This window comes from Bombina bombina, chromosome 2, assembly GCF_027579735.1.
Source record: "Bombina bombina isolate aBomBom1 chromosome 2, aBomBom1.pri, whole genome shotgun sequence".
Lineage (NCBI taxonomy): Eukaryota > Metazoa > Chordata > Amphibia > Anura > Bombinatoridae > Bombina > Bombina bombina.
The window spans coordinates 606,570,726-606,582,565 of NC_069500.1; the positions used below are offsets into that span (position 1 = coordinate 606,570,726).

The window sequence follows — 11,840 nt, forward strand, 5'->3', positions numbered from 1 at the left end:
GCAAGTCTATTGTAGACATATAATGTCCTTGCTGAACAAAAGGCAGAACAGTCCTTATAGTCACCATCTTGAAAGTTGGGACTCTTACATAACGATTCAAAATTTTCAGATCCAGAACTGGTCTGAATGAATTTTCTTTCTTTGGGACAATGAATAGATTTGAATAAAACCCCAGGACTTGTTCCTGAAAGGGAACTGGCATGATAACCCCTGAAACCTCCAGATCTGAAACACACTTCAAGAAAGCCTGAGCTTTTACTGGATTCACTGAGATGCGTGAGAGAAAAAAACTTCTCACAGGAGGTCTTACTCTGAATCCTATTCGGTACCCCTGAGAGACAATGCTCTGAATCCATTGATTTTGGACAGAATTTGCCCAAACATCCTTGAAAAACCTTAATCTGCCCCCCACCAGCTGAACTGGAATGAGGGCCGCACCTTCATGCGGACTTAGGGGCTGACTTTGGTTTCTTAAAAGGCTTGGATTTATTCCAATTTGAGGAAGGCTTCAAATTGGAAACAGATTCCTTGGGGGAAGGATTAGGTTTTTGTTCCTTATTTTGACGAAAGGAACGAAAACGATTAGAAGCCTTAGATTTACCCTTAGGTTTTTTATCCTGAGGCAAAAAAACTCCTTTCCCCCCAGTAACAGTTGAAATAATAGAATCCAACTGAGAACCAAATAAATTATTACCTTAGAAAGAGATAGCAATCTAGACTTAGATGTCATATCAGCATTCCAAGATTTAAGCCACAAAGCTCTTCTAGCTAAAATAGCTAAAGACATGGATCTAACATCAATTTTGATAATATCAAAAATGGCATCACAAATAAAATGATTAGCATGTTGCAGTAAGCGAACAATGCTAGATATGTCAGAATCCAATTCTTGTTGCGCTAAATTCTCCAACCAAAAATTTGAAGCAGCTGCAACATCAGCCAAAGTAATTGCAAGCTTAAGAAGATGACCTGAATATAAATAGGCTTTCTTTAGATAAGATTCAATCTTCCTATCTAAAGGATCTTTAAAGGAAGTACTATCTTCCATAGGAATAGTGGTTCATTTAGCAAGAGTAGAAATAGCCCCATCAACTTTGGGGATCTTTTACCAAAACTCTATTGCAATTGCTGGTAAAGGATACAATTTTTTAAACCTTGCAGAAGGATTAAAAGGAGTACCTGGCTTATTCCATTCCTTAGAAATCATATCAGAAATAGCATCAGGAATAGGAAAAACCTCTGGAGTAACCACAGTAGGTTTAAAAACAGCACTTAAACATTTATTGGTTTTAATATCAAGAGGACTAGCTTCCTTAATATCCAAAGTAATTAACACTTCTTTAACAAAGAACGCATATACTCTATTTTAAATAAATAAGTAGATTTGTCAGTGTCAATGTCTGAGGAAGGATCTTCTGAATCAGATAGATCCTCATCAGAGGTGGATAATTCATTATGCTGTCGGTCATTTGAAATTTCATCAACTTTATGAGAAGTTATTACACTTATTAGCAGGTGGAAATGCAGACAAAGCCTTCTGAATAGAATCAGTAACAAGTTCTTTAAAATTCATAGGTATATCATGTACATTAGAAGTTGAGGGAACTTCAACCGGCAATGTACTATTACAAATGGACACTCTATCTGCATGTAAAAGTTTATCATGACAACTATTACAAATGACATTTGTAGATATAATCTCCACAATTTTGCAACAAATGCACTTAGCTTTGGTAGAACCAATGTCAGGCAGCAAAGTTCCAGCAGATACTTCTGAGGCAGGATCAGATTAAGACATCTTGCAAAATGTAAAAGAAAAAATAACATATAAAGCAAAATTATCAATGTCCTTATATGACAGTTTCAGGAATGGGAAAAAATGCAAATAGCATAGCCCTCTGACATAGCAAAAGGCAAGAGGCAAAAGCAATGGGGCAATAAATAATGAAAAAAGTTTTGGCGCCAAGTATGACGCACAACGTAACTAAAAAAAAATGTTGCCGCCAACCATGTCCGGAAATTACACACTTGCGCCACTAATGACGCAACCCTGTGTTAACCTGTGTGTCAAGTATGACGCCGGAAAAGACGAACTTGCGTCAACGGATGTGCCTTTCGCGCCAAAAAAATTTCACGCCAAGAATGACGCAATAAAGTGTAGCATTTAGCGCACCCACAAGCCTAAGACAGCCCGCAATTTGAACAAGTAGTCAATTGAAAAAAAAGACTAAACCCCAGGTAAGAAAATATTTCTCAAAATTAACTTTCCCAAATATGAAACTGACAATCTGCAAAAGGAAATACATGAACCTGACTCATGGCAAATATAAGTACAATACATATATTTAGAACTTTATATAAATGCATAAAGTGCCAAACCATAGCTGAGGTGTCTAAAGTAATAAAAACATACTTACCAAAAGACACCCATCCACATATAGCAGATAGCCAAACCAGTACTAAAACAGATATTAGTAGAGGTAATGGTATATGAGAGTATACCGTCGATCTGAAAAGGGAGGTAGGAGATGAATCTCTACGACCAATAACAGAGAACCTATAAAAAAGACCCCCGTTAGGAAAATCATTGCATCCAATAGGTGATACTCTCCACGTCCCTCTGACATTCGCTGTACTCTGAGAGGAATCGGGCTTCAAAATGCCTAGAAGCGCATATCAACGTAGAAATCTTAGCACAATCTTACTTCACCATCTCCATAGGAGGCAAAGTTTGTAAAACTGAATTGTGGGTGTGGTGAGGGGTGTATTTATAGGCATTTTGAGGTTTGGGAAACTTTGCCCCTCCTGGTAGGATTGTATATCCCATACGTCACTAGCTCATGGACTCTTGCCAATTACATGAAAGAAAAATAAACACTAAACAAGATAGATAGAAAATTTGATCGAAATCAACAAATGGAACATGGCAATATCTTGAATACAAAGTCGGCTTTTTAGCATGCAAGATCACAAATAATATGTTGGTGCTTTATAAATAATATATACTCATCGTTATCATCAATGTTTTCTACAATAAAATTAAAAGAACATTCTAATGCAAAATGTGCTGGGGGGGTGCGCCATGCATGTGCCTGTCTGTTCAGCATGTTTCAGGAACATCACAAGTGAGTATATCTAAGGATGCTCCAAATAACACTGTGATTGTGTAAACCACACTTATTGTTTCACTTTGCGTTGGAACAGACGACTTGTGTACTATGAGCACAGTTGGACACTGTAGGTGTAGTCATAGGTGTGTGGATACATTTTTGTCATGGGCAAGAATAAATAAATAAAAAGGTCTGAACATAATATTTGTTACATTTAAAACAGGTGAGAGTTGCTTGTTGTGCAGGTAGTAAGCTGCTCATTATTTTAAAAATGCTGATTCATTAGCATCAAATGAGTGACTCAGGTGCGTCGGGTGCTATGTTTAGATATAAGGTGCAACAGATGAGGGGGGTCATTTGCCCTCTATTGTCCCCACTCCAAACACAAAGGAGTGTAGTGCCTGTTTCTTTACAGAGAAATGCAAATGCTAAAACCTTTTTTTTTTCTCCTGTCCCTAATTAATAAATGTTATGGGAGTATACCTCATACACTCAAATGCCAGACTGAGAGTCAGCTACACTATTGCAATTCATGCTTTAAATATGACATCTTTTTTTTTTATTATTCTATGGCTTTAATTAAAGACGTATAAGTAATGTGCTTTTTAACTTCCCCTGCAATCTGCATACAATCAAGATTTATACAAATTATTGCAAATAGGATACAAAGCTAAACTTTCTGCCCTATTCGCCCCTCTCTTTACATACATCACCCAAAGACAACAGCTCCACAGCCCATGTGTATTTCTGCAACACAGCTTCTTCCTGTGTTACACTAATGTACTTCCCCCCGACAACACAGGCTGCTGCCTGCCCTGCACAATTCTACTGATTCTGAACAAAAATCCTTTTGCTGCATGCACAGAGGGTTTATGATTTTTCTATTCAGAAACTAATCCCACATTCACTGAAGGTTGTCTCTTGACAAATTAGAAGAAATTATTTTGGTATAATAATATGGACTTGAAGAGCTAAAATATATAAATAAAAATATTTCAGTAATTTGCATATCTGGTAAAATAAATAAGTGCTGTTGGGTTATGATAGCTATACAAATCATTTACACCCTGGTTTAAATTACAGGAGAGGATCTGGTAGATTATATGTTTCAATAATATTTTTATTATGGGGTACTACTTATTTTTTAAGTAATACAAATTAAATCACACATTTCTTACATGCTAATTAAATACCTTACAACAGAGCATTGTATACTTGTCTATTTATTTGAAGGGACATGAAACCCACATTTTCTATTTCATGATTTAGAAAGAGTATGCTATCTTAATCAACTTTCTAATTTAAAACTATTATCTAATTTGCTTCATTCTCTTGATATCATTTGTTGAAAAGCATATATATATATATAGGCTCAGTAGCTGCTGATTGGTGGCTACACATGATACCTCGTGATTGGCTCATCTATGTGCATTGCTATTTCTTCAACAAATGATATCTAAAGAATGAAGCAAATTAGATAATATAAGTAAATTGGAATGTTGTTTAAAATTGTATTCTCCATCTGAATCATGACATAATTATTTTGGGTTTAGTGTCCTTTTAAATTAGTATCTAACAGAAATTCTGAAAATTGTAGGATTTACAGCTCCTGTTGAAAGGGGAAGTGCAAACTACTAAATTCCATACAGTCATTGATTACACACTCTACTGACTCATTTAACCCCTTAGTGACCAGACCATTTTTAAATTTTCAGGGCTGTTTTTACATTTCTGCTGTGTTTGTGTTTAGCTGTAATTTTCCTCTTACTAATTTACTGTACCCACACATATTATATACCGTTTTTCTCGCCATTAAATGGACTTTCTAAAGATACTATTGTTTTCATCATATCATATAATTTACTATAAAAAAATTTTTAAAATATGATGTAAAATTTGAAAAAAACACACTTTTTCTGTTTGCCCCCAAAATCTGTTACACATCTACAACCACCAAAAAACACTCATGCTAAATTGTTTATAAATTTTGTCCTGAGTTTAGAAATAGCCAATGTTTACATGTTGTTTGCTTTTTTTTTTGCAAGTTATAGGGCAATAAGTACAAGTATAACTTTGCTATTTACAAACCAATAATTTTTTTTTCAAAATTATCGATAGTTACATTGTAACACTGATATCTGTCTGGAATCTCTGAATAACCCTTCACATGTATATATATTTTTTTAGTAGACAAACCAAAGTATTGATCTAGGCCCATTTTGGTATATTTCATGCCACCATTTCATCATCAAATGCGATCAAATAAAAAAAAAAGTTTACTTTTTCACTAACTTTAGGTTTCTCACTGAAATTATTTACAAACAGCTTTTGCAATTGTGGCACACATTTTAGTTTTACTGTAGAGATCAGCCTCCCACCTGACACGTCCCACCCCTGATCCCTCCCTGATCCCTCTCAAACAGCTCTCTTCCCTCCCCCACCTCACAATTTACCGCCATTTTAAGTACTGGCAGAAAGTCTGCTAGTACTAAAATAAAAGGGTTATATATATATATATATATATATATATTATATATATATATTCTGCAGTGTTGGATCCCCCCTTTGCCCCAACCTCCCTGATCCCCCCAAACAACTCTCTAACCCTCCCCCCTCTACCTACTTGCTGCCATCTTGGGTACTGGCAGCTGTCTGCCGGTACCCAGTTTGCTAAAAAAAATTGCTTTTTTATAAAAAAAAACTAAAAAAAAAATAAAATTCTGTAGTTTAGCTTCCCCCCGTTCAGATCCCTTTCTCAATACGTATATACCCCCCTCTCCCTCCTTCCCTTTCACTAAATGTGTACCATAGCGTAGCGGTCCCACCCGCTTCCGCCCCCCCCCACGTGCGCTCCCGGACCCATCAGCCCCGCTAACCAGAAGTCCACCAGCGATAGGCTGCCCACCCGCCTCCCTCCTATCCCTCCCACGCCACCAACGATCGGCACCATCACTGTCCGATGCAGAGAGGGCCACATTTCAAGACATCACTGCAATACCTTGAAAGTGACTGGAAGCAATCACGATCGCTTCCAGCACTTGAAACCGCTGAGGACGTACCAGGCAAGTCCTTGGTCATTAACAACCGGATTTTGTAGGACATGCCTGGCACGTCCTTGGTCGTTAAGGGGTTAAACTGTCCCTAACTCACAGACATCCCAACTCTCCCTGAAGTTCAGGGAGTCTCCCTGATTATAATAGCGGCTCCCTGGTGCCAGCAAATGGAATGCAATCTCCCTGAAACTCCAAGTACCATGATCCAATGTGGCCCAAATCCGGAAAAGTGTTTCTTTAAGGAATGCCTTTAGTTATTGGGACGTTATAGAACATGCATCAGTAACCAAAAAGCCCCCACTGATTTTAATAAAATAAAAACACAAATACTACATTATTTACTGCTCGTAATTAAAGTTTGTATACTAAAATATTTAAAGGGACACTGAACTAAAATTTTTGTTTTCATGATTCAGATGGAGCATGCAATTTTAAACAACTTTCTAAATTACTTCTATTCATTTTTCTTCGTTCTCTTGCTATCTTTATTTGAAAAATAAGGCATCTAAGCTAAGGAGCCAGCAAATGTTTGGTTCAGAACCATGGACAGCATTTGTTTATTGGTGCTGTCCAATCAGCAAGGACAACCCAGGTTGTTCACCAAAAATGGGCCGGCATCTAAACTTAATTGTCCAACACAGTATTCTCTTTAAAAGTATTCTCACGCTCATTCGGTTATAGCCTTGATTTCAGAACTAACAGTGATCCTTTATAAATCCCAAACAAACCAGTCAAGGAAGGTTTGACAAAGATCTTCACATGATCTCTCTAACAAATCGTAAGTTAGCATTAATGGGTTATTTCACACTGGATATTATTTTGTTAGCTCTAGCAGCTGTCCATATTAATGTAACGAGCTTTAGATTCATAACATATTGCAAAATAAGGTTGTTTTAATTGCAAGGATGTATGGATGGTATAACAGATGTACTTTTTTATCTTCAGATGTCAGTAATGGTTCTATGAATTGTTTTTTTTAATCGTTTTATGTTTGACTAATTACTTTCAATTGAGATGGATAAAGTATAAGAGGGTTATTCTTAGTGCATGTATTATGCCATTCTCACTGTTTGTTTGATATATTTTATATTGGAAGGAGGTATGATATGCATAAACACTATCTTACCCACATGTGTTTACAATGGTTACCAAAACAACCACACAAAGGTAATTAGAGACAGGTGCTGTGTGTTAATTGATTATCCAATCACAATAGTTTTCTGTTTTTAGATCTCTGTTAAATAGCAAGTGTATCACAATGTTTGTTATAGCCTGATGAAAAAGCCCTGAGTAGGCTGAGAAACGCGTCGCTGTGTTAATAACGATTTTTTATATTTTTATACACTTGCTACTGTGTGGTTTATCAACTCCTGTGATAATTACTTTACTGTTCCTGGTCCCTGCTGAGGATTGTCTTTGCATTAGTCTACTGGGCGACGATTTGGTTCCAGTTTGCTGAGATTGCACCTACAGGTGCCTACCATCTTGTAAGTGCAAGCATTTAGGTTTATTTTCTCCTCGTGCAGATGATATTGGGCCATGTTGGTTTGCTTTCTCTTACACCCATAGGCACATGAATACTGGATTTTCAGAGGATATCTGACTGTCTCTGCGCCAAGGATACAGTGTGCTGGACCACTGTGAAGTTTCAGCCCGCTCCATTAGCACCAGTTGGGTGGTTTATGTTTGTGAGTATTCGCATTCTCTTGTGCTGCTATTTTTATCTGTATTGGCGATATTAGGCCATGGTGGCGCCTCTGTTTTTTACTCTCTTCTAGATTCCAAACAACAGGATAGCCATCCTTTGACAGAGTGCTGCCTCAACGTCCGGAATTTTTTATCACCCTGGATTTATAGACATTTACATTTTTCTTTTGATTTCATTTTTTTATATATATTTTTTATTATTATTATTGTTATTATTATTGTTGTTATCATTATTGTTTTTATTTTATCTCATTTTATGGTACTTAGGATTTTACTATAGTTTTATATTTGTTGACACTATCATTTGCTATAGTGTATAGCTTATACCATTGCATGATTATTCATTATTGAGATTTCTTAAGTACCTACTTACATCACATACACTTTTGAAACTGAGGAAGCGCCCCCTAAGGGCGTGGTGTGATGTGAGCACACACCACTCTCTCTCTATATACGGCATCTAAACTTACACACTTGCTTTTCAAATAAATATACCAAGAGAATGAAGAAAATTTGATAATAGGAGTAAATTAGAAAGTTGTTTAAAATTGCATGCTCTATCTGAATCACGAAAGAAAAAAATTTGGTTTGTGTCCCTTTAAGCTTCCAACAAGTGTACTAAAATATTTAAAGGGACACTGAACTAAAATTAAACATAAAGTCAAGTGCTTTGAATGTTTGTATGCTTTTTAACTTATATATAAATAAATATTTATAAATAACTATACATGTATTTCTGTTTCACAGCATAATGCGCATACAGTGTTCAATAAACATCGTTCAATAAAACACCCCCATTTGTGATAGAAAAGGCCACGCATGCGCTATACAGTGGTTTCAGAATTTCACAATTGTATAGAGTTTTACCGTTGTGTATGCGCCCAGGAATGTGAAGAATCTGCCACGCATGCGTATTAGGCTCAAACTGAGAGCAACAGCTGATGAAACGTCACAGGAAGTGACATGGTTTGCTGTTTTACAAAATTCGGTCCCTTCACAGAACACCGGCTTCCGGTGTTCTAAAGGAATCCGTCTACTCCGTAGGAATGTGTATACCTCGTCACTTCCGGTGACGTTTGTCAGCTGGTGGAGGTTTGTGGCGCTCACTGCGCCTGCGCTAGAGGCACAAACTCCTTACAAAGCTGATTAGAATACGATCAATTATGTGGCACGCGCACGTTACTAATCATTGAACCAGCTAGGGTAATAGCTGAACATTGAGTAGCTATTCCATGTTTGGTTAAGGGAGTCTGGGTACATTGATGGAGTTATGTGTCTGCCTGTCAGGGGAGTGGATGCAGGATATGATGTTGAGCATAATGACACTACGAGTGTATAGTAAAACAACAGCATTGTAAACTATGCATTTGTATTGTAGACGTTTTAATTTAAGACACCGGACTTCTCCTTCTCCCTAAAGGGCTGGACTCTTAACAGACAGCTGGAAATCGACAAGCGCTGGAAAACATTAATATCACTGATTCGGCCTCTCTCTCACACCCATCCCAATCCATACCCAGGTTCTGTACAGACGCACATTACAGAGATCAAAGCATAAAATAGAGCTCCGGTGTCTTAAATTAAAACGTCTACAATACAAATGCATAGTTTACAATGCTGTTGTTTTACTATACACTCGTAGTGTCATTATGCTCAACATCATATCCTGCATCCACTCCCCTGACAGGCAGACACATAACTCCACCAATGTTCAATGATTAGTAACGTGCGCGTGTCACATAATTGATCGAATTCTCATCAGCTGTTGTAAGGAGTTTGTGCCTCTAGCGCATGTGCAGTGAGCGCTACAAACCTCCACCAGCTGACTATACGTCACCAGAAGTGACGTAGTATACAAATTCCTATGGTAGACATTTTATTTTAAGACACCGGCTTCTGAGAGAGAGGAGCGTGCGGCGATGACATCAGCGCTGCACGCATCCGGACGCCACGCCCTTTAAATTCCCTTTATAAGCCAACACCTATCAATATCCTGTGCTCAGTAATTTGATCTTGTACCTGGTTGTTACTACAGCCGGAGCACAAGCTCTACCTCTCAGCCTGCATTTCATCCTGTCAGCGGTGTCTCGTTACAGGCTGCAAACTCCAAACTCTGGATATTGAAACTGCTCCTTGTGTTATCCTGCTGGACCTCTGCTTATTGCCTCGCAACACTCAAGGATCCTACCTGCAGTTTATCCACTCTATACCGATATCTGTGAGAACCCTCACACGGAACCCAGGAAGGAACCCCGCCTCCTCTCACTCCATCATACTTCCGGTATCGGTAAGACAAGCCGCTTCCCGCCTCAGTATTGACAGAGCTCTCACGGAAAGATCAGTCCGCTATCAGGAACTGAACCTAACTACTTCAGTGCTGCCTGTTATTTACAGAAACTGTTACTTTTGAAGTAGAACTAATTCCTCTGTGTTATCGCCACAGTACTGCGGTCACAGCAAGGCTGCTTTAAGAGAACTGCTGCATATAGTTATCCAAAGCACACTGTTTTGAGGAGTCAGCTGGATTGCATTATATATACCTATTTATACAATGATCGGTTTATTCATTTGACACAGACTGTATTACTGCATAATCCTGCTGTTTGCTACCATACTTAAATAATAATTGCTTTCCCTGTGTGATACCTTTCTGCTTAACCCTACATTGGGCCCTCAGTCTAGGATCAGAACAGGGGTTAATGTAAAATCATCCCCGACATTTTGTGAGACTGTGTGGTTTATTAAATAATTCCTCTAAGTAAAGCACACCATCTCTACATATTCTTACAGGCACAGAGTGACATTAACAATATTAACTTTTCCAAAAAGCGACAGAGGGAGATACTTCCATTTCTTTAAATCTCTCTGAATTTTTACGACTAGATCGTTATAATTAAGATCATACCAATTCTCTGGTAAAACACTAATCTTTAACCCTAAATATTTTATATAATTATTCGCCACCTTGAATAGTAGGTTAGTAGAAGAAAATTTGTTTTTATTAATCCACAGAATTTCAGATTTTTCCTTAATAATCTTGTATCCAGAAAAGGAACTAAACACCCTAATAATGTCAAACAATTTCCCTAAGTTTTCTTTAAGATTGCTAATAAAAACCAGTAAGTCATCTGCATATAGGGCAATTTTAGCTTCATTAGTACCTAGTGGAAATCCACTAATTTTCTCCCTTAAACTGACTGCAAGGGGGTTCTATAATTAAATAAAAAAGTTGAGGCGATATCGGACAGCCCTGTCTTGTCCCCCTAAAAAGGCAAAAGCTATCCAATATTGTCCCATTAATTATAAAGGGAGGAAAATGGTTTATTATATAACAAATTTACATAGGTAATGAAAGAGCCTTCAAAACCGAATTGCTTCAGAGTTCCAAACAAATTATCTCTATCTACTGAATCGAAGGATTTTTCCGCATCCACTGAGATAATAGCTCTATTAATTTCATCCTCTATTATATCTTTAACCCTGTACCAATAATAATCCGTTGTTAATAGTACTTTCCTAATATTAGTGTAAGATGTTCTTCCCTTCATAAAACCTGTTTGGTCTCGATGGATCAGCCCTTCCAAAATTAACTTTAATCTGTTGGCTATAAAACTGGCCATGAACTTATAGTCAGTATTCAGGAGAGATATCGGTTTGTAAGAATCCCTGTTTTTTGGCTCTTTCCCTTTCTTTAAAATTAAGGAAATAAGTGAATTATTGAAATTCTTAGACATACTTATTCCTTGAATATAATAATCATTGAATAACTCCTTCAATGGGTAAGTGATATATTCAGTCAAAAGTGTGTAATATTCTGCAGGTAGACAGTCAGGACCCGCTGCTTTATTAAGAGCTAGCATCTTTATAGCTTGAATAATTTCATTATCTTCGATTGGTCTATTTAAGGAAGAAAGATTTTTCTGGGATACCTGCGGCAGTTTAAAAATTCTAATTTGTTTGTCTATGTTAA

General features: G+C 37.2%; 1 protein-coding gene across 1 annotated transcript in view; it reads right to left on the reverse strand.

The window, feature by feature from the left end:
- The window catches only part of LOC128649325 (zinc-regulated GTPase metalloprotein activator 1), a 141,701-nt gene extending 137,825 nt beyond the window's left edge, over nt 1-3,876 (reverse strand). Inside the window, exon 1 of the mRNA XM_053702534.1 lies at nt 3,819-3,876. The gene's annotated coding sequence lies outside the window, so the exon portion shown is untranslated. The remainder of the gene's footprint in view (nt 1-3,818) is intronic.
- Nucleotides 3,877-11,840: the final 7,964 nt, after the last annotated feature.